Consider the following 23,523-nt stretch of genomic DNA (forward strand, 5'->3'; position numbering starts at 1 on the left):
CAACTGTCTCTCACTTTCTTCAGGGTCCCAGACCCTCTCTTTCATCAGGGTCCCAGACCCTCTTTCTCTTGGTTGCGGGTTCCAGACTCGCACTGTTGCGCTGCATTCGATTGTTTCACTCTCCTGTCAAGTATACATCTGTCTCTCATTTACTTACAGGCTATAGATCCCAGAAGCTATTTCCTTTAATCTTCCTGTACACCAGTGAGTCCATGTGATGAGGCAGAGCCTTGACCGCCTGTAAGTTACTGAATACTTTTAATTAAAGTAAGAAAAGAGCGCTGGAGTCGGCCATTGAGGACCAGGGGATTCGTGTTCTGTTCCTTTAGGCTCCAGCTTGTTGAACCGATGAATGACTATAAGACATCCAGCTTGTCTGGAAGGCAGGTATGACTAAATCGCTGATTCAAGAGTTTACCCGCATGACTAGTGACACATTATCAAACTCTGTGTGTTTCCACTTCATCATGTAATGGACACTTGTGGGAAGCCATTGAGTCTGGTCAGGCCTTTTCTCCTGAAGAAGGTCCGTATTGTACACAAGAGGCAGTATGGTGGCTAGCTCGATTTGTGGATGATGTCCGTTTTTAATAGTGATATTTTTACCAGTTGGATGAGGGACTTTAGATTAGGTGTATGTATTACACAGCAGGACATAGGGGAATTCAAGAGTTACTCAGTGTAACTGCTTTGGTGACTAGCCTAGCGCTCTCCAGCGGCAAGTCAAGAGTAAGTCAGAGCTGCAGAGTGTATCCTCTTTGTGAATTGGCCTCATAGTCTCTTAGGATTTCAAATGCACATGCATTTGCATGGTCCTTCTGCCCCACACCCTGTGCCCCCCAACTGCAGAGGTCTTGCTTTCCCCTTTCTATAATGGCTTGTCAGGTGAAGAACGATGGTCTGGATGGTTGCCCAGGGCGATGCCAGAGCTTCGGATTCATTCTAAACCTTACAGTCGCCGCCCCCTCTTTGTTTTGCTTTCGTTCCCTGAGTGGGACGGGTATGCCCAGACGTGGGTCCCGAGCCTGCTGGGCCTAGAGACCCAAGCTACTCCTCACTGATGAGGCCCAACAAGGCCGAAACATGTTTGGGGTTCCTTGTGGTCTCGTGCAGAAGGGACTGTATACTAGTTTGGGCTTGAGTGCCCGTTTTTGGGTTTGACCCAGCTTGATTTGCATATGGTCTTTCCCTTTTCTGTAATGGCTTGACAGGCTGAAGACCGATGGTCTGGAGGGTTTCCCAGAGCGATGCCAGAGGTTAAGATTAATTCTAAAGCTTCCAGTCATCCCCTCTTGGTTTTGCTTTGTCACCCTGAGTGGGACGAGTATGCCCAGACGTGGGTCCTGTGCCTGCTGGGCCTAGAGACCCAAGCTACACCTCACTGATGATGCCCAACAAGGCTGAAACATGTTTGGGGGTGCTTGTGGTCTCGTGCAGAAGGGATGTGGCCAAGCAGTTTGGGCTGGTTGACCCGTTTTGGGGTGGGGCCAAGCCTGATTTGCATATGGTCTTTCCCCTTCTGAAATGGCTTGTCAGGTGAAGAACCATGGTCTGGAGGGTTGCTCAGAGCGATGCCAGAGGTTAAGATTAATTCTAAACCTTCGAGGCATCATCTCTTTTGTTTTTTGCTGTTCTTTGCATCCATATCACATTTTGGCTTTTTCTTAAACTGTCCCTGGCACTGCTTTGAATATGTTGTTAACATCTACATGAATCCAAATGTTTGCAAATGTAGGATTGCTCAAAGCGAGGTTCTCAGCCATTATTGGGCCTTGTATAAAGAAAATGATCTTAACGTTGACATGGCACCCTGGGGGTCGCCGCTGCTGCTCTTTGTTATCGTATAAACAGAAGCAACAGCCCCCCCCCACTTCCCATTCACAGGAATTGTGAACATGAGCTAACAGGGATTAATTAATGATTTTTGCTGCTGCTATTTGTCTCAGCCAGTAATGCCTTGGGCACTGGGTATCAATTTAGTGAATTCATTCAATTATTGGAAATGAACAGCAGTGACTCTAAATGTTTCAGGAATTGATGTATGATAGTCACGAGCTGAGGCAGGTGCATCCCTGCCATTCAGCGGCTGTTGGGGTCTTTTAGCTGAATGTGGATCAATGGCCCTGATAGCGCAGTCACTTGGGCCACGACTGGTCTCAGGGGCCCCCCAGGCAGGTCAGAATTCTCCCTCAATCGGCCACTGCCGCTCTGTTGAGAGATGAAAACCTAGGTCAGAATTCTCCCTCAATCGGCCACTGCCGCTCTGTTCGGAGATGAAAACCTAGATCAGAATTCTACCTCAATCAGCCACTCTCGCTCTGTTTGGAGATGAAAACCTAGGTCAGAATTCTCCCTCAATCAGCCACTCCCACTCTGTTTACAGAGGAAAACCTTGGTCAGCATTCTCCCTCAATCGGCCACTGCCGCTCTGTTCGGAGATGAAAACCTAGATCAGAATTCTCCCTCAATCAGCCACAGCCGCTCCATTCGGAGATGAAAACCTGAGTTAGAATTCTCCCTCAATCAGCCACTCCCACTCTGTTCAGAGATGAAAACCTAGGTCAGAATTCTCCCTCAATCAGCCACTCCCACTCTGTTTACAGAGGAAAACCTTGGTCAGCATTCTCCCTCAATCAGCCACTCCCGCTCCATTCAGAGATGAAAAGCTAGGTCAAAATTCTCCCTGAATCAGCCACCGCCGCTCTGTTCAGAGATGAAAACCTAGGTCAGAATTCTCCCTCAATCAGCCACTCCCTCTCTGTTCGGAGATGAAAACCTGGGTTAGAAGTCTCCCTCAATCAGCCACTCCCGCTCCATTCGGAGATGAAAACCTGGGTCAGAATTCTCCCTCAATCAGTCACTCCCGCTCGGTTCAGAGATGAAAACCTAGGTCAGAATTCTCCCTCAATCAGCCACTCCCACTCTGTTTACAGAGGAAAACCTTGGTCAGCATTCTCCCTCAATCAGCCACTCCCGCTCCATTCCGAGATGTAAACCTAGGTCAGAATTCTCCCTTAATCAGCCACTCCTGCTCTGTTCAGAGAAGAAACCCTAAGTCAGCATCCTCCCTCAATCAGCCACTCCCACTCCATTCAGAGATGAAAACCTGGGTCAAAATTCTCCCTCAATCAGCCACTCCTGCTCCATTCAGAGATGAAAACCTAGGTCAGAATTCTCCCTCAATCAGCCACTGCTGCTCTGTTCAGAGATGAAAACCTAGGTCAGAATTCTCCCTCAATCAGCCACTCCCACTCCATTCGGAGATGAAAACCTGGGTCAAAATTCTCCCCGAATCAGCCACTCCCGCTCTGTTCATAGCAGAAAACCTAGGTCAGAAGTCTCCCTCAGTCAGCCACTCCTGCTCTGTTCTTACATGAAAACCTAGGTCAGAATTCTCCCTCAATCAGCCACTCCCGCTCCATTCGAAGATGAAAACCTGGGTCAGAATTCTCCCTCAATCAGTCACTCCCGCTCGGTTCAGAGATGAAAACCTAGGTCAGAATTGTCCCTCAATAAGCCACTCCCACTCTGTTTACAGAGGAAAACCTTAGTCAGCATTCTCCCTCAATCAGCCACTCCCGCTCCATTCAGAGATGAAAACCTAGGTCAGAATTCTCCCTGAATCAGCCACCGCCGCTCTGTTCAGAGATGAGAACCTAGGTCAGAATTCTCCCTCAATCAGCCACTCCCACTCTGTTTAGAAAAGAAAACCTAGGTCAGAATTCTCCCTTAATCAGCCACTCCTGCTCTGTTCAGAGATGAAACCCTAAGTCAGCATTCTCCCTCAATCAGCCACTCGCACTCCATTCAGAGATGAAAACCTGGGTCAAAATTCTCCCTCAATCAGCCACTCCTGCTCCATTCAGAGATGAAAACCTAGGTCAGAATTCTCCCTCAATCAGCCACTGCTGCTCTGTTCAGAGATGAAAAGCTAGGTCAGAATTCTCCCTCAATCAGCCACTCCCACTCCATTCGAGATGAAAACCTGGGTCAAAATTCTCCCCCAATCAGCCACTCCTGCTCTGTTCGTAGCTGAAAACCTAGGTCAGAAGTCTCCCTCAGTTACCCACTCCTGCTCTGTTCATAGATGAAAACCTAGGTCAGAATTCTCCCTCAATCAGCCACTCCCGCTCTGTTTGGAGATGAAAACCTAGGTCACATTTCTCGCTCAATCAGCCACTGCCACTCTGTTTGGAGATGAAATCCTGGGTCAGAATTCTCTCTCAATCAGCCACTCCCGCTCTGTTCATAGTGGAAAATCTAGGTCAGAATTCTACCTCATTCAGCCACTCCCACTTTGTTCATAGATGAAAAACCTAGGTCATTATTCTTCCTCCATCAGCCACTCCTGCTCGGTTCAGAGATAAAAACCTAGGTCAGAATTCTCCCTCAATCAGCCACTCGCACTCCATTCAGAGATGAAAACCTGGGTCAAAATTCTCCCTCAATCAGCCACTCCTGCTCCATTCAGAGATGAAAACCTAGGTCAGAATTCTCCCTCAATCAGCCACTGCTGCTCTGTTCAGAGATGAAAACCTAGGTCAGAATTCTCCCTCAATCAGCCACTCCCACTCCATTCGGAGATGAAAACCTGGGTCAAAATTCTCCCCGAATCAGCCACTCCCGCTCTGTTCATAGCAGAAAACCTAGGTCAGAAGTCTCCCTCAGTCAGCCACTCCTGCTCTGTTCTTACATGAAAACCTAGGTCAGAATTCTCCCTCAATCAGCCACTCCCGCTCCATTCGAAGATGAAAACCTGGGTCAGAATTCTCCCTCAATCAGTCACTCCCGCTCGGTTCAGAGATGAAAACCTAGGTCAGAATTGTCCCTCAATAAGCCACTCCCACTCTGTTTACAGAGGAAAACCTTAGTCAGCATTCTCCCTCAATCAGCCACTCCCGCTCCATTCAGAGATGAAAACCTAGGTCAGAATTCTCCCTGAATCAGCCACCGCCGCTCTGTTCAGAGATGAGAACCTAGGTCAGAATTCTCCCTCAATCAGCCACTCCCACTCTGTTTAGAAAAGAAAACCTAGGTCAGAATTCTCCCTTAATCAGCCACTCCTGCTCTGTTCAGAGATGAAACCCTAAGTCAGCATTCTCCCTCAATCAGCCACTCGCACTCCATTCAGAGATGAAAACCTGGGTCAAAATTCTCCCTCAATCAGCCACTCCTGCTCCATTCAGAGATGAAAACCTAGGTCAGAATTCTCCCTCAATCAGCCACTGCTGCTCTGTTCAGAGATGAAAAGCTAGGTCAGAATTCTCCCTCAATCAGCCACTCCCACTCCATTCGAGATGAAAACCTGGGTCAAAATTCTCCCCCAATCAGCCACTCCTGCTCTGTTCGTAGCTGAAAACCTAGGTCAGAAGTCTCCCTCAGTTACCCACTCCTGCTCTGTTCATAGATGAAAACCTAGGTCAGAATTCTCCCTCAATCAGCCACTCCCGCTCTGTTTGGAGATGAAAACCTAGGTCACATTTCTCGCTCAATCAGCCACTGCCACTCTGTTTGGAGATGAAATCCTGGGTCAGAATTCTCTCTCAATCAGCCACTCCCGCTCTGTTCATAGTGGAAAATCTAGGTCAGAATTCTACCTCATTCAGCCACTCCCACTTTGTTCATAGATGAAAAACCTAGGTCATTATTCTTCCTCCATCAGCCACTCCTGCTCGGTTCAGAGATAAAAACCTAGGTCAGAATTCTCCCTCAATCAGCCACTGCCGCTCTGTTCATAGCTGAAAACCTAGGTCAGAAGTCACCCTCAACCGGCCACTCCCACTCTGTTCAGCATTGAAAACCCGGGTCAGAATTCTCCCTCAACCGGCCACTCCCGCTCTGTTCAGAGATTAAATATTTATCTGGTGCGGATAAATAAAGCAATATATCCATGACCAAACTGGTCTGAGTCTCTTCTGAAAATATACGCTTCATATCAAACCCCTGAAATAATAAAATAAAAAGATTTTTTGTGTTAAAAGAACCCCTAAATTAGCTCATGGGTTGGCTTCAATATGCCTCTTTTAATATCAGGCGAGCACCTCAAAAGATTCAGAATGCAAGTGGATTCTAACATCTAGAAACTCAGGGGCTGAAAACCCTACCGTCAATGCAACACAGCGATGGCTGACAATTATGCCCCCAACTTGCATGTTCAGACTACGATACTAAAGAGAGCAAGGTCTGGGAACCACATCCAAGATGGATGCCACCGAAGAACCTTCCCCAGGACCTGCACAACCCCCTTGAAGTAACTCTCATTCCTTTCCTACAGTGTTGACAACGGCTGAAGGGGAGGAGTCAGGGTCTGATTGGCAAGGTGAGAGCCCCACCCCTTCCCTCACGCTCCCTTGACCATTGGTGCATTTGACCAGGGTTGTAAAGTGAGGGCTTGGCGTTTAAAGCATCCTCAGAACAAGTGCGCTCTGGTTGCACTAAAAACATTCTGTCCGGCAGGATTTAGGGGTCCAGGATCTGTGATGGATGTGCACCACATACTCTCAGGAGGAGCCTAACCCATCCTTAACTCATCCGTCCAGACTGTCCTCTCAAAATGAAGTGCAAGAGTGGCCTTGAACTTCTTGTCTGTGAAGCAGTAATAGGGCACCCATCCTCATCTTCTGTGTGAATGTTATTTTATGTTAAGTTACTACGCTTTTGTACTGCAGCATATCACCACTGTGGTAGTTTCAGAGCTCTTAGGCTTGTGCCTCAGACTCAGCAGACCTGGGGAAGGGTGGAGCACAACGTTGAGTGTGCGGGCCTTAACGTGTTGCATTTAGAGAGGGATGGAGCACAAGTTGAGTGTGCAGGCCTTAGCCTGTTGCATTTAGAGAGGGGGGGAGCACAACGTTGAGTGTGCAGGCTTTAGCGTGTTGAATTTAGAGAGGGGTGGAGCACAAGTTGAGTCTGCAGGCTTTAGCGTGTTGTATTTAGAGAGGGGTGGAGCACAACGTTGAATGTGCAGGCCTTAGCGTGTTGAATTTAGAGAGGGGTGGGGCACAAAGTTGAGTGTACAGGCTGTAGCGTTTTGTATTTAGAGAGGGGTGTAGCACAATGTTGAGTGTGCGTGCCTTGGTGTGTTGCATTTAGAGAGGGGTAGACCACAACATTGAGTGTGCAGGACTTGGTATGTTGCATTTAGAGAGGGGTGGAGCACATGTTCAGGGTGTGGGACTTGGTGTGTTGCATATAGAGAGGGGTGGAGCTCAATGCTGAGTGTGCAGGACTTGGCGTGTTGCATTTTGAACCTGTAGGCCTTTAAAACGAGGTAGCGCTCTGTGGGATAGATGGGGATGCAGAAGTTACTCAAATATCAATGAGAAGACCGATTCAGAAAGTTAGCAAATAGTTTGCTGTTTTAATAACAATCATCTAAAACTGGGAGTACAATGGACATCAAATGACGTCTCACAGCATATCTCTCAGTGATCTACATAAAAACACAATTATATAGCAAAAACCTGTCATCACTGACGTCATACTATGTGGCAAAATAAAAAAACCTGGTCGGTTTGTGGTCGGATAACAGGAAACATCTAGGTATACATTCTATGGGGTATGGGATTGTGATTGGGTCTCTACTGTCAGTCGTACAACTAAGCCCACCCCTCGTGCAAGTCATCGTCAGTGTCACAAAATACACAACGTTTCATTGGGTCTTAAACTATAGGACTATTTGATACGTGGCCCTCTACAATTGGTTGGCAGGCTTGTACCCTTCTGGAGTATTCCACTCGTTAGCAGCCTGCAAGCTGGAACCCCAGGTGCTGGAGGGTTGGACTTGCCTCCCCACCCAATTAGTCTATCATCCATCATCACTCAAGCTGTCTGCCATGAGAATAGTCTTTGAACTCAGCGTTGCAAGTATCACTGCTCCTGGGAATAGAAGGGACTGTGAGCATGCTCTTATCTTCAAGTCTCAGCGTAGCTTGCCCAAAGTCTATTTCCCTCTAGGCCGTGTGACTGGAGACTGCATTTTGAGCTCCTTCTTTGCATTTAATACTATTAAAATGAATAAAGCTTGGTACTCATTGTTTTCTGTCGCACCTTAACAGGAGCTTGTCTCGCCTCTCATGTTCATTGTATCTTTCCATGATAGATAACCAGATTCTTGGCTGGCTCAACCCTTGACACTGGGCCAGACAAGCCTTCTCGATTCTTCCTCCATCACCAGCCGTGCTTATTCTACTGCGCCACACTTTCAACCATTCTGCTCATAGGATCCCAGTTTTGCTAAAACACGACGTGGAACATGCAGATATTCTCTCTCTCATATATATATATATATATATATATATATATATATATATATATATATATATACGGCACCCATGGACGTCTTTTTGGGGTTTCCAGGGGTCACAACTGCAACCCCTGAGGTCTCCATTGCTACCCCTAAAAAAAGTATTACATTAGATTGAGGCTCATGGGCTGTGGCCAGCAGCATGTGGCTATTTGTTTCTGGAGTGGCTGGTTTTCTGATAGCTATATACGGTAAGATAGCTCTGTGGGTTGAGCGCTGGCTGCTGCGATGTGTGTTCGATCTGCAGGTTGCAGGTTCGACTCCAAGCAAGGTCAACTAAGCCTTTCATTCTGCTGAGGTTGATAAATGAGTACCAACACAGGTTGGGTGATATTGTATGTATATTTGTTCTATATGAAGCGCTTAAGCGCAAGTCCTATATAATAGCACATCATTATCGTTTGGCCTTGCACGTCTGCTTGCATTCACAGTGATTTGGTAATAAAGGCCTATACACACTGACATTAACGATACATATGGTGATCCATTCTTGTATGAAATGTATATCACTTTACAGTGATATTGTCCCCATATTGTTCGTAATGTACTTAGTAACAATGCTATGTGATGCCACTTCCTGTTTTGTCAAGGGGTGAAAGGTCGTGTTCCATCGCTTCCATGATATCACTTCGGGGTGTTGTCAAATTACATCACTTCCTGCAATGTCATCAGAGGTCAAGGGTCATGTGATGTCACTTCCGCTACCTAGGCCATTTTGTTGAAATGACGTCTGTGGCAGCACTGCATGCAGTCTATTCACTACGTATAGCCAGCCTTCATGAATACTTAGTCTACTTGCATTACTGCATCTGTACAATTATAAAAACGGTTTGCATTTTCTTCCAAGCTCTTTACACGTGCATTCTTGATTCTGCACGGAAAGGTTCACTCGATTCTTTACTTCGTCATCAGATTCTATATGGCCTGTTCACCTTGTCTCTTGTCATCTCCTCTTGGCGTGTCACCTTGCTTCATGTGATGTCATCAGACTCTTCTTTGATCCGTCTTTTCACGTTCTTCAGGGATCTCGCTTAAGAGACTGTGAGCTCTTCGTGGATACATAAAGAATGGTTTTCTCGATGGATACCTTGCCTCAAAAGCTTGCCGTGTTATGGGCATCATTACAGGTGTCGTGCTTGTCACCGTTTCCAGTTCCCAACATATAGGCAGCATAGGGGCGGGACTTCCGGTAGAGGCATTTGGCTCCTCCTCTACACTTTAGAGAGGGGTGGAGCACAAGTTGAGTGTGCAGGACTTGGCGTGTTGCATTTAGAGATGGCTGGAGCACAACATTGAGTGTGCGAGACTTGGCGTGTTGCACTTAGTGAGGGGAGGAGCACAAGTTGAGTGTGCAGGACTTGGCGTGTTGCATTTAGAGAGGGGTGGAGCACAAGTTGAGTGTGCAGGACTTGGCGTGTTGCATTTAGAGATGGCTGGAGCACAACATTGAGTGTGCGAGACTTGGCGTGTTGCACTTAGTGAGGGGAGGAGCACAAGTTGAGTGTGCAGGACTTGGCGTGTTGCATTTAGAGATGGCTGGAGCACAACATTGAGTGTGCGGGACTTGGCATGTTGCATTTAGTGAGGGGAGGAGCACAGTTGAGTGTGCAGGACTTGGCATGTTGCATTTTGTGAGGGGTGGAACACAAGTTGAGTGCGCAGGACTTGCGTGTTGCATGTAGACTTCCATAGTGAAGCCAGTTTTCATCCATCAAACCATAAACAGATGAAGGAACGCAACCTGGGTCCTTAAGGTTCAGAGCATTCCCTATGCACGGTATTCAGGGGGGCTGTAACCATGCTGTCTCCCAACACAGCTTCGAGGCCTGGGGGGAGATTCCCCACAGAATGGGAGACTTGGAGCCTGACTTTGACCATCATAGATAGTCTCTTTGGGGGAGGCTCTGTTTCCCTGAAAATGGAACATAGATCTACTACTTCATTGCAGGTCCACTCCCAAACTGGCATTTTTGGACTCGGGGAGTAATTTCAGTGGACCTGGTGGCCTGGGGGCCGGATTGCCTACGTGAACTACATATTTCCTGCAGGCCCAGGGTAACCCAGAAAGGTTCTGCGCAAGCCAGGTGGCTTAGACAGTGGAACCAACCCATTGGCAACTTTTGGGTTCACCAAAGTCCTCACCCTGTTCCTACTAGAAGATTCAGTTCTCGAGTAACATATAAAATGATTTATGAGGCATTGAAAATAAAACGAAGACTCACTTTACAGATGAAAAAAAAAAAGAACAGACAGAACATGCATTTAAAACTGGCGAACACATCCGGACTATACAATGGAAAGGGTGGTTGTGGTGCGCCACCCCTTTTAGTAATGCAAGCCCCTCCCAGGGCTCGTGACAATGTCACGTGTCTGTGACCATGTGACTTGCTCAATAAAGGGAGCGCCTGCTGCAGACTCCAGAGGGAACGACTGAGTCTGTCTCTCATTTAGCCCTGCAGGCCCACACTGTGTGAGCACAGGCCTGCAGGCCATGGTGCTGTGGGGCCTCGTGCCAGCAAGGTGGCAAGGGTCTCCACGTGTTGGGTATGGTCCGCCCTGCCCCTACATAAAACTTGGTGCTCCCCGGCAACGCCCTGAGGCACTGGGCCTCCAACTAAGGTGCTGGTGACCCATAGCAGCCATGGGGGCCAGCTCGATGCCAAAAGCCATAACCATGGGTGGGTGGTCCTTAACCATAACCATCCATAACCACCCATAACCATGGGTGGGTGGTCCTTAGTGCAAATTCCAAGCAGAGAATGAAAGAAAGGAGGCGCTGTGGGCAAGTCAGAGCATCACGCGCGAGAGATCTTGAAAAGGTGCGTGTAAAGCGTAGGCGACATAGAAATGGGACAGACTTTCCACAACTACAGGGCCACCTTTTTTTGCTTAGGAAAGTTTCGTCAACGGGAGTACATTTCCCTTGGCCACGTTTTCATCAAGACAGCGTTTATTAGATTGGCGTAAAACTATAAACTAAATAGCGCCATCCTTGCTATTTGAGGTCTGTTGAATGTATCATATTGTCCTTAGGAAGCGGCAAAACTAGCTCACTAGGTGCAAGGGAGCGCCGTGCACGAACAAACAAGTTCATAAGCGCAACCAGAGCATAATGAGCCCTGAGGCACACGGGCATGTGGCGCGGTACAAAAATCTAAATAAATAAATAATACATTTACTGCGTTCGTAGCGCTTTGTGGCAGAGTCCGCTTCGTTTAGCGCTATAATAACATGCGTTATTATCCAACAGTATATAAATCAATCCTTGCTTGCGCAGTCACGTACTTTGAGATAATTGTAAAATGGCGGCAGGCAGGCAACCACTTCACTGAATCATTGCCATTACCCTAGCAGCCTAATCCCCCTGAGGTTACCGGCTGCGAGAGACCAGCTAAAGCTCCCAAGCCCCTTCCACAGGAAAACAGAGCTAAGGGAGCAGGGCCCTTCCAACCAAGAGGCCGCCTTGCCTTCTGGGGGGTTTGCTCGGGGGTGGGGGTCTTTCTTCAGTCCATTATTGAAACATAAGGGTGGCGTCCTACCACGACAACATTTCATACATCTCGGTATTCATTTTTAATGCAAAGATTGTACCATTTAACAAGCCAAGTATCCATGGAGCTGTATATTCATGCTGAATGGAAATGAGAGCAAGAAAACACATATACAGTGACTGTTAACATATTTATTTAGTTAATGTCCAGTCAACTTGGGTATAGTTTCCCATAGTATTTTTTAGTTTTTTAAAAAACACCTGCCTAATAATTGGCAGACCTATTATAGAGACAAGAGAACAGAAAAAACAGAAAAAACAAACATAACGGTTGGTTCAAATTCCTCATAGATGAACGTGGGTGTGCCCATACACAAACATGAATGCAAGGCACTTATTCAGCATTAAATCCTGTCAGGGTTACACTCTATAAATGTCAAATTTAAATCATATTCCTTATAGAGTAACCCTCATGTAATCACAAGACACTTAGGAGGTGAGTTGGTAAACAATGAACTGAAATTAGTCTTCACGAGTATATCCTGGTTGTTGTTTCCACGGTGTGCTGGATATTGGGAGGTAACCAAGTCTTTGGTCTACATCTAGATGTAGATCAGATGGTGTGGCGGGACAGGGATAGTTTGCCCAAACAATATGTGGTCCCGTGATGTTTCGGCATAAAGAGCCTTCTTCATAGTCCTGGACCGGGTCTCCCTAGGTGGAGGGATTAAGTGAGGATGTAGTTAGTATAGTTGTTCACCTTGGTGTTGAGACAAGAAACTGAGATACTAGCGTGTTATAAAAACAAATTAATTTAAAATTAAAAGGCCCCCAGAGGGTGAAGAGTGTATGGAATATACACTTTCAATAGGCTTGTGATAGCAAAACACTGGCCTGGACAAAATGAAGGAAGGAACATCTTCCAATGGCGCAGAGGTGTGGGAACCTGGCGGCAGGTAATAGGGAGGTGGGTCTTGAAATGGCACACTGGCTAGATAAGAAAAAAGTATGCACAGTTGGAAGCCCATCAGTTGGCTGCAAACTGCCAAGTAGAATAGTGACAATAAAAACAAGGAAAAATAGAAGTCAGAAAAGGAATACCTGATCTGCTATGTAGATGCAGAGCAGGGTGCAGGGCTGGACTGGGCGGAGTGCTTCTGGCCCAGAGAATGAAGACCAGGTGATTAAAGGACCCCGTAATGTGCTGGAAAATGCAGGAGAATTATTGCAGCAGGGAAAGTGGCGTCTGTCCACCGAGCTGCACGAGGAAAGGAAAAGAGGAGAAAGCTGTAGGTAGCCGTGTGGAAATAACCACATAGTTGGATATCATGCTAAGAACCAGTATTACAGCAGAGCAGGCCCTGATGTGGGTTGGAAGCTTACCATTAGGGACTGTGAGAGGCGATCGAATCGGTCCTCCGGAGTGTCGGCTGCTACCTGTGTGCGGCCGATGCAGCGTTTAAAGATGGAGCTGTGGACATAGTGCAGAGAGCGCATGCGCCGGCTGCCATGGAGACGTGTACCAGCGTCGGGCGTGTAGGCAGAGGAGCGCCTAATTGTGGCGCCGGGGCGAAGATGCTAAGTATTATGGGGTGAAGCTAGAAGTGTGCTGAGGGTAGGTGAATGGGCTCGTTCAAACGGGAGTCTATGGAATATAAATGAAGGCTGCCTGGATAGTCATGGGCCTATTGCTGTGGGCAATGTTTGCTGTATGGTGTGTAAAATAGGACCACATAAGGGCAGTAGGGTAAGGTGCCCAATTAATGACCACAAAGTGAAACGAAAAAGTGGTTATGCAAATAGATGTCCATTTTGTCTGTTACAGTAGATCATAGACTAGCCCCATTTTTTCAAGAGGACAGCATCAGAACACAATACAATTTATTAGATGGTGTTACTATTTTCAGCATAGTAAATGTGCACTGTACATTGTAGTTTGAGAATTATGAATGTAGTTTGCCTGAATGGTCAAATGCCTCTTGCTGTGGGCAACGGTTGTTCTATGGTGTGACAAATTAAACCCTATTGGAGCAGTACAGAAAAACAGCCAATTAAAGGACAGATGTCAATTTTGTCGGTTACACTAGCCTACAGACTAGCCCCATTTTACTAGAGGACAGCATCAGAACAAAATTCAATATTGTTGATGTTTACAACGTAGTTAATGTGTGCTGTATACTGTAACAAATCGAGAACACATGAACAATAACCCAAAAGCAACCAATCAGTGAGCACACTACCCACAGGAGATTTTCAGAGAAAAATTCCGTCCGTGTTAATAGGACACAATTTGACCTCATTTCTGTGGTGAGGGACGTCAAAGCATGGTTTAACAACTTGATTAAATTCCCAGGAGAGACATGTGTGCACAAGGTCGAAAGACACGTATAACAAAGAACCCGTCATCCCCCATAAGGTGAGCTGGGGCCTACAGAGAACTGGTTTAACTGCCGGAGGCACATATGCAATACCCAGAAGCAGGAGCAGCAAGGAGGGATGGGGTCACTAGGCTTATGTGAACACGGTGGGTGTGACTTTGTTAAGTCCCTGAGTAGTACAGTTCAATTTAAAGATCCACCAAGATTCCTTGTGGTTTAAAGCATTGCTAGCATTGGTGTTGTTAAGGATGGTGTCTGCAACCCACCACTTCATGTCCTCCACTCCATGCTGGTGCTCTAAGTAGTGTGTTACCAGGGGTGCTGTATGGCCTCTACAGCGCATGCGTGACCTGTGTTCACCTATTCGTTTGTTTAGTTTGTTGAGACTGTTTTAGTACATGGTAAGAGCTGGAAAAGAAAGTGTTCAAATGCAGGAATTGCGGTGTTGGCACACATCCCAGCTTCACCCATTAAGCAATGTATGATCCTGGGCATCTCATTTAATCTTGTATTGCTTAACCTCTCAGTGTTGCCAGTCCCTAAACCTTTCAAAATTCTCAGCCCTTCAGTGTGATTTCCTTCTCAGGGTATGATCTTCATAAAAGCCTCACTCATGGTTTCACTGGCCATAGGGTTGCCTTCACTATAATAGCGAGCATTGATATACTGCACACCACAGGCACGTGTTCCCTTGATCACTAATGGTAACACTATTTGAAAACCATGTCCCACTTCCAATCTCTGTCTGTCTGGATAGATGCACCTTCCTGGTAGTTTCTAATCTGCCTCCACTGTCCATGCTATGGTATGTGTAGCTTTCTCCTTCCTTACTATTGGTCTACTCTATCCATGCTGGAGCACTTTTGCATTCTCTGAAGCAGCCAATGTGAGTTCTCTGCCTATTCCGGGTTACATGTACCCTTTTACATACAGTCCTGCATTGATACTACAGGCTGCATACCTTCCCGGATGCTATTGATAAAAAGTATCCTGTTTCTATACTAGAAGAGAAGTAACCTCTTCGTAGACTGCTAATGTTGGCCTTCAAATGCTACTTGTTTCTCAATCTGATCAGAGCAAGAATGAAGAGGGTAAGGGGATTTAAAGGGAATAAACATGCTTATTTTGAATGCTGCGAGGCGGCATTTCTACCTATCGTTTTGCTCACGATGGCGGGGGGTAGGGGGGGTGAGGGTGCCACCAGATATACTTGATCACTTAATTCCTTTGGTTTGATTGAGGCGAGCCCCAAAGATGTCCATGCCCAGGGCCCCAAAAAAGCTTAAGATGGCCCTGTACATGTCCATATTGGCATTTAAACCGTGTATGAAGCCGAAAGCCGGCTGGGATGGCAGCAGAGGAATCTCCAGACAGACTTCCACAGCCACGTGCTATTTAGACTCCCCTGGGGAGAACTCACGACACTCAGCGGGGGTCCGCGAGTAGATGAAGGCATTAAGGAACTCATCAAAGGAGGCATCGCTCAGAGTGGCGCCATGACACGTTGCCTTATGCTGTCTTTAACCTGGCTGACCCACAGTGCCATTATCGGGCAGGCCCGGGCAGGACACAGATAATTAACGGCCCCCGAGGCTGCACTGTCAATAAAGGCAGGCCCGGTAATTGCTCATTGAAAGCATGTCCCTGGTAGCAACCGCGTTCGTGTAGTGATGGAATGTTAGCACTTGCAGGCCAGGGTAAGATGGCAGCGGACGGCTCGTTCTCGCAGCAGTCATTATGGGTTGCCAGGCTTGAGGGAGAGAGTTAACTGCATGTAACATTGAATCTGCGCTAGAATTGTCTAATTAGAATGCGTAAAGAAGTTAGATGCCCACACACTGCCCCCACAGTCTCCCAACATTTGAAGGGTGTTCTCCCCTGCTCCCCAAAATGTTAGTCTATAGTTGCTAAGGTTTTGCCGGGACTGTCTGGGAACTGGGTGCTCTGCTTGTGAAAGTTCCTCAGACACTTACACCTGGAATATTGGAGGCGCAAGAAGCAATCGACGTTTGTTACATAAAAGTGTATTCGTAAAGGCACGTGGCGTGGTTTCCCCCAGGCGTAACCTGGGGCATGCGGGTGCACGGTCGCCAATAAGACAAGCCATTTTGTGGGAAAAATGGCGCCCGCGAGCGCACATTTGAGCGAGACAAACCTGTTTTTCAGGCAGGCCAGCAGGAGGGCCTGGTCGGACAGAGAGACTGGTTCGCGGCGGATGGGTGCAGTTGGACTCCAAGCGCCTAGAAAGGGCTTCAAGGCACGGGGGCGGGTGTCATTGAGGGGCACTATCTTGACGAGAGCGCAATGTCCCACAGCTCTCGTGGCCGTGAAGAGGCTGACAACGGGTGACGGAAGAGCCAGTCCGGGCTCAGCATCCTTCCATTCCTGGGCTCTCGAGATGCAGAGAACGTCCCGTGCAGGGTCAGAGGTGAGTGTGGCTTTTTGGAGTCTGCCGCCAGCTACAGCTGCTACTCCGTGCCCCAATGTGTATTTGCGTGGGACAGGTCTGGAATCAGGGAGCTCGTTACTATTGCGTCTGGGCACAGGATTAGTCTAAACAACAGTGCTGGCAGTGGGCCGGATTATCCCGGATCGGCGATCCTGCAAAAAAAGCCTCCCCTGATCTGTAAAAATCCATTCGCACCCTTCGATTGGTTTAGTCTGGTGGACTTCTCTAAAGGCGCAGAAGCCTGGATTCTGCAGGACATTTTAAAATGCAACTTATTAGGTTTTAAAGGTATGCCCCTTTTATGCTTTGCCAGACACATTGCAAACGCTCCTCAGGTGGGTTATGCTTATGTTTCAAGTGTTCATTATTGATCTTCTGGGAGGCTACTGTTTATCGGGGTGCGGGCAGCGAGGGGTTTATAAACAGTGTGGTTGGGAACACTCCCGTTACCCCCTCCCGTCCCCATCACTGATGGGATCCCACAGTAATTGTTTCACAGAGTTAAGTTTCTCGACTTTTCTTCTTAATACACATTTTCGCGTTTCAAATCTTACTGCATTGCTCTCCAGCTGACGGAAGTAATTTAGAGAAATCCCGGCCTTTTGGTAGAACCTCTGGTGACTCTTTCGGGGACCCTATATATTGCCATATTAGAATGCACAGGAACTCTAGCATTAGTCCTAGGGTAGGCCGGCCTCTGCACAGATCCTCGTTAGCAGCGAGCAGCCTCCTGTAGTTGTCCCACCAGAAATGTAAGCGTAGCCTCTCGGGAGGATAGCTCGGGGGCAAACGCACTCGCCTTGGAAGCAAGACGACGCAGAGCAACACAGGTTCGATCCCCGGGTCCACGCTTAGAAACCACCAATTATATATTTATGTTATATATATTTGACAACCTAGTACAGAAAAATAATTCCCTTTTTAAATAATGTTTTTTAACATAATCATTTCTGTTTGCATACAGACTCTGTTTATTGTAACTCAAGCGGTATGGGTTTGCCAAGTCAGCACTTATCAGTTCGAGTCATGAAAAGTTCTGGCAGGCCAGACTAGGCTTCCACACAGAAAGAGGTGCATTCTGTTCAGGTCAGAGGTCACCGGTAAGCCATATGAGAGCAAGAACCTACAGTGTCCATACTCTCCATCCCAGCCCTGACATGTTCAGGTTGGGCCATGTTGGGCCATCTCAGTGAGGTGCAGCTTGACTTTCTAGGCGTATTAAGCAAGGCACCCACATCCGGGTGCATACACTGTCACTTAGAGAGACAAACTGAAACCAGCACACATTGGCAAAGCCAACGGTTTGGGCTTTTGAAATGGGCATTTGCAAGGCACAGTCAACACGGTACCAGCTGGCCATAAGATGGGAACAGCTGGTACATGCTTTGTGTACCTGGGCATAAGAGCTCATCTATTCACAAGCCAAAACTGTTGCTTTCGCGATTGCTTGTTTTAGACGGGATTTCAGTGCAAGGAACAGATGTGAAGACATGCATACCGCTTACAAAACTGGCTGAAGACACGCCCTGTTAAACATTTTATTACATGAGTAGCTTATTTGCGGAGGCAGTCATTACCACTTGAGAGAATGCTTAGAGGTAATGCTGGCAGCTCCCATACAGCACAACGCTTATGTTGCTGTGCGATTGAGCTAGCTCAAAGAGTTCCCAAGAGGGTATGTTTCTGTGGGTAAGAGCAGGCCATTGGTGCAAATGCCATAGGGATTGACATGGCTATGGATAGTCAGTGGATGGACCAAATCTCCCAAATGGCTTCAAGGCACTGGGCTCACGGGGGAGTTGTATTGAGGGAACACTACATTGATGAGAGCGCAATGTCCCACGGCTCTTATGGCCATGAAGACGCTGACACCGAGTGATGGGAAGAGCCAGTCACGGCTGAACAGCCATCCATTCCTGGGCTCGCGAGATGTAGCTTTCAGCGCCCCTGGAGAGAACGTCTCGTGCATTCTCCCAGAGGCTGCGTGCCCATCCACACATGCCACCTCACTCATCTCTGTATTCCAGTGCAGTAGTTCTGGCTCACGCCCAATAGCCAAAACTAAAGAAAGATGGAGGTAAGGCTTTGCATCAATCATAACCACTGGCATTGCTCTCGCCAGTCTTCTGTACCAATGTTTGCAAATTAGTCTCAGCTTTGCACTACTCTGAGTAGCCCTGAGCAAACTGCTGGACCAGAAGGTCTGAAAATGCCTGCAGTGGTCTGTGTTCCAGTGCAGAGGGGACATGGCCAAGCCGTTGAGATTTCTCTGCACCTTTTGGTTCCAGAACCCAGACTCATTTGCTCATGACTTTTCCCCTTCTGTGATGACACATATATACTAAATAATCATCGCCTGGGAGGCTGCCCAGAGCAATGACAGTGGTAATCATTAATTCAAAGACTTGCCACTGTCCCTCTTTTGATCTTACTAGACTCTCCCCTCCAGACTTACAATTGTGTTACTTCCAATCTTATCTTCTCACTTATACTCAAGTTTTTAAACAAGCAGAATGTATCCTTTGAATATAATTTCTAAGGTGTCTCAGTCGGTTGATGCATCTGCTGCAAATACCTTTGTGCAAGCTTAAATTCACTAGTTCATACCTTGAATGAGCTGGCAAACCCTGTCCTTCTGAGACTGATAACACGAGTAGCATTGCCATGGCTCATGCCCGCCTCTCTTAGGCTAGGAACAGCAAACAGCGCTACTAGTTGGCTTTTTCTTTTGGGGTCGGGGAGGGGCTCTGATGCATTATTGTTAATATCACCTTGCTGTCATTTATGGTTTGAGACATGTTAACCTTATTAGGCATGATGTGAAGTTCTAGTCCCACAAAAAAAAATATACATTCAATTACAGAAATAAACGTGTGAGATTAGGTTTGAGGAAATGGCTTCACCTTGTGATTGAGAGGTAAGGTGAATAGCGCCCTCTGTTGGGTTGAAGAACATAGCAGCAGTATCTTGCTTGATGCGGGCAGAATGTTTGAGCATTGTTGTGCACTGTCGCTTAGAAGTATACATGGTCCTCCATCCCCCAATCACTGCCCAGGACGAGCAAACGAACCCTAACCAGGCCTCCTGTAGCGCAGCCCCCCCGGATGCGAATCTCAGGCTCAAAATGCCCTATGCCCCCCCACCCCCCAACATTTTCAGCAAAGGTACTCCACTATTGGCACTGGCCTGGCCCCTTCCGGCCAGCCAGATGGTGCCAGTCCGATTGCCATTTATGGTTAAATACCAAAACCGCTCTCGAAGGCCTGACCACAGTTTAGCAGCTCCACCTCCCCCCCTGACTTACCCCTTTTTCAGATGTGAAAACTGTAACACAATAGAAAGGGGGGAGAAAACAATGAAGTTTGCAGTTTTGCTTAACGTAGCTATATGCATTTACAAGCAATCTGCAGTATTAAAATGTAAGACTAAAAAGGACATTTCAATAGGTTATACGCCACGCATTATTTGACTTTGGAATGATGAAAAGCTGAGCTGGTTTGGACGGAGATGGATCGAGTGACTGTCAAGCTGTTCAGAGTTCAACAAGATGCACACAAACCCACATAGCTGTAGCTTTCACATAAATCACTGCAGTGGGCACATTATCCCACATAGCTAAATCACTGCAGTGGGCACATTATCCCACATTACTAAATCACTGCAGTGGGCACATTATCCCACATAGCTGTAGGCTTTCACATAAATCACTGCAGTGGGCACGTTATCCCACACCTGTAGGCTTCACATAAATCACTGCAGTGGGCACATTCATTATCCCACACCTGTAGGCTTCACATAAATCCCTGCAGTGGGCATATTATCCCACATAGCTGTAGCTTTCACATAAATCACATCAGTGGGCACATTATCCCACGTAGCTTTAGCTTTCACATAAATCACAGCAGTGGACACATTATCCCACATAGCTGTAGCTTTCACATAAATCACTGCAGTGGGCACATTATCCCACATTGCTGTAGGCTTTCACATAAATCACTGCAGTGGGCACATTATCCCACAGCTGTAGGCTTCACATAAATCAATGCAGTGGGCACATTATCCCACATAGCTGTAGGCTTCACATAAATCCCTGCAGTGGGCACATTCATTATCCCACACCTGTAGGCTTCACATAAATCACTGCAGTGGGCACATTCATTATCCCACACCTGTAGGCTTCACATAAATCCCTGCAGTGGGCACATTATCCCACATAGCTGTAGCTTTCACATAAATCACATCAGTGGGCACATTATCCCACGTAGCTTTAGCTTTCACATAAATCACAGCAGTGGACACATTATCCCACATAGCTGTAGCTTTCACATAAATCACAGCAGTGGACACATTATCCCACATAGCTGTAGCTTTCACATAAATCACTGCAGTGGGCACATTATCCCACATTGCTGTAGGCTTTCACATAAATCACTGCAGTGGGCACATTATCCCACAGCTGTAGGCTTCACATAAATCAATGCAGTGGGCACATTATCCCACATAGCTGTAGGCTTCACATAAATCCCTGCAGTTGGCACATTCATTATCCCACACCTGTAGGCTTCACATAAATCACTGCAGTGGGCACATTCATTATCCCACACCTGTAGGCTTCACATAAATCACTGCAGTGGGCACATTCATTATCCCACACCTGTAGCTTTCACATAAATCACATCAGTGGGCACATTATCTCACATAGCTTTAGCTTTCACATAAATCACAGCAGTGGACACATTATCCCACATAGCTGTAGCTTTCACATAAATCACTGCAGTGGGCACATTATCCCACATTGCTGTAGGCTTTCACATACATCACTGCAGTGGGCACATTATCCCACAGCTGTAGGCTTCACATAAATCAATGCAGTGGGCACATTATCCCTCATAGCTGTAGGCTTCACATAAATCCCTGCAGTGGGCACATTCATTATCCCACACCTGTAGGCTTCACATAAATCACTGCAGGGGGCACATTCATTATCCCACACCTGTAGGCTTCACATAAATCCCTGCAGTGGGCACATTATCCCATATAGCTGTAGCTTTCACATAAATCACAGCAGTGGACACATTATCCCACATAGCTGTAGCTTTCACATAAATCACTGCAGTGGGCACATTATCGCACATTGCTGTAGGCTTTCACATAAATCACTGCAGTGGGCACATTATCCCACATAGCTGTAGGCTTCACATAAATCCCAGCAGTGGGCACATTATCCCACAGCTGTAGGCTTCACATAAATCCTTGCAGTGGGCACATTATCCCACATAGCTGTAGGCTTCACATAAATCCCTGCAGTGGGCATATTATCCCACAGCTGTAGGCTTCACATAAATCACTGCAGTGGGCACATTATCCCACAGCTGTAGGCTTCACATAAATCCCAGCAGTGGGCACATTATCCCACATAGCTGTAGGCTTCACATAAATCCCTGCAGTGGGCATATTATCCCACAGCTGTAGGCTTCACATAAATCACTGCAGTGGGCATATTATCCCACAGCTGTAGGCTTCACATAAATCACATCAGTGGGCATATTATCCCACAGCTGTAGGCTTCACATAAATCCCAGCAGTGGGCACATTATCCCACATAGCTGTAGGCTTCACATAAATCCCTGCAGTGGGCATATTATCCCACATAGCTGTAGCTTTCACATAAATCCCTGCAGTGGGCATATTATCCCACAGCTGTAGGCTTCACATAAATCACTGCAGTGGGCATATTATCCCACAGCTGTAGGCTTCACATAAATCACATCAGTGGGCATATTATCCCACAGCTGTAGGCTTCACATAAATCCCAGCAGTGGGCACATTATCCCACATAGCTGTAGGCTTCACATAAATCCCTGCAGTGGGCATATTATCCCACAGCTGTAGGCTTCACATAAATCACATCAGTGGGCATATTATCCCACAGCTGTAGGCTTCACATAAATCACATCAGTGGGCATATTATCCCACAGCTGTAGGCTTCACATAAATCCCAGCAGTGGGCACATTATCCCACATAGCTGTAGGCTTCACATAAATCCCTGCAGTGGGCATATTATCCCACATAGCTGTAGCTTTCACATAAATCCCTGCAGTGGGCATATTATCCCACAGCTGTAGGCTTCACATAAATCACTGCAGTGGGCATATTATCCCACAGCTGTAGGCTTCACATAAATCACATCAGTGGGCATATTATCCCACAGCTGTAGGCTTCACATAAATCCCAGCAGTGGGCACATTATCCCACATAGCTGTAGGCTTCACATAAATCCCTGCAGTGGGCATATTATCCCACAGCTGTAGGCTTCACATAAATCACATCAGTGGGCATATTATCCCACAGCTGTAGGCTTCACATAAATCACATCAGTGGGCATATTATCCCACAGCTGTAGGCTTCACATAAATCCCAGCAGTGGGCACATTATCCCACATAGCTGTAGGCTTCACATAAATCCCTGCAGTGGGCATATTATCCCACATAGCTGTAGCTTTCACATAAATCCCTGCAGTGGGCATATTATCCCACAGCTGTAGGCTTCACATAAATCACTGCAGTGGGCATATTATCCCACAGCTGTAGGCTTCACATAAATCACATCAGTGGGCATATTATCCCACAGCTGTAGGCTTCACATAAATCCCAGCAGTGGGCACATTATCCCACATAGCTGTAGGCTTCACATAAATCCCTGCAGTGGGCATATTATCCCACAGCTGTAGGCTTCACATAAATCCCTGCAGTGGGCATATTATCCCACAGCTGTAGGCTTCACATAAATCACTGCAGTGGGCACATTATCCCACAGCTGTAGGCTTCACATAAATCCCAGCAGTGGGCACATTATCCCACATAGCTGTAGGCTTCACATAAATCCCTGCAGTGGGCATA

At 47.0% G+C, this 23,523-nt stretch overlaps 1 protein-coding gene and 1 long non-coding RNA gene across 2 annotated transcripts in view; one reads left to right on the forward strand and one right to left on the reverse strand.

The window, feature by feature from the left end:
• The window catches only part of SLC4A3 (solute carrier family 4 member 3), a 660,038-nt gene that overhangs the window by 99,782 nt on the left and 536,733 nt on the right, over positions 1-23,523 (forward strand). The window lies entirely within an intron of this gene.
• Positions 11,985-13,268, reverse strand: LOC138489260 (uncharacterized). The gene is made up of 3 exons (XR_011274765.1): positions 13,179-13,268; positions 12,897-13,053; positions 11,985-12,509 (listed from the first exon to the last, which is right to left on the reverse strand). It is a non-coding gene; the product is annotated as an uncharacterized lncRNA (long non-coding RNA).

This window comes from Ambystoma mexicanum, chromosome 9 (genome assembly GCF_040938575.1).
Source record: "Ambystoma mexicanum isolate Mex_15411 chromosome 9, UKY_AmexF1_1, whole genome shotgun sequence".
NCBI classification, from domain to species: Eukaryota; Metazoa; Chordata; class Amphibia; order Caudata; family Ambystomatidae; genus Ambystoma; species Ambystoma mexicanum.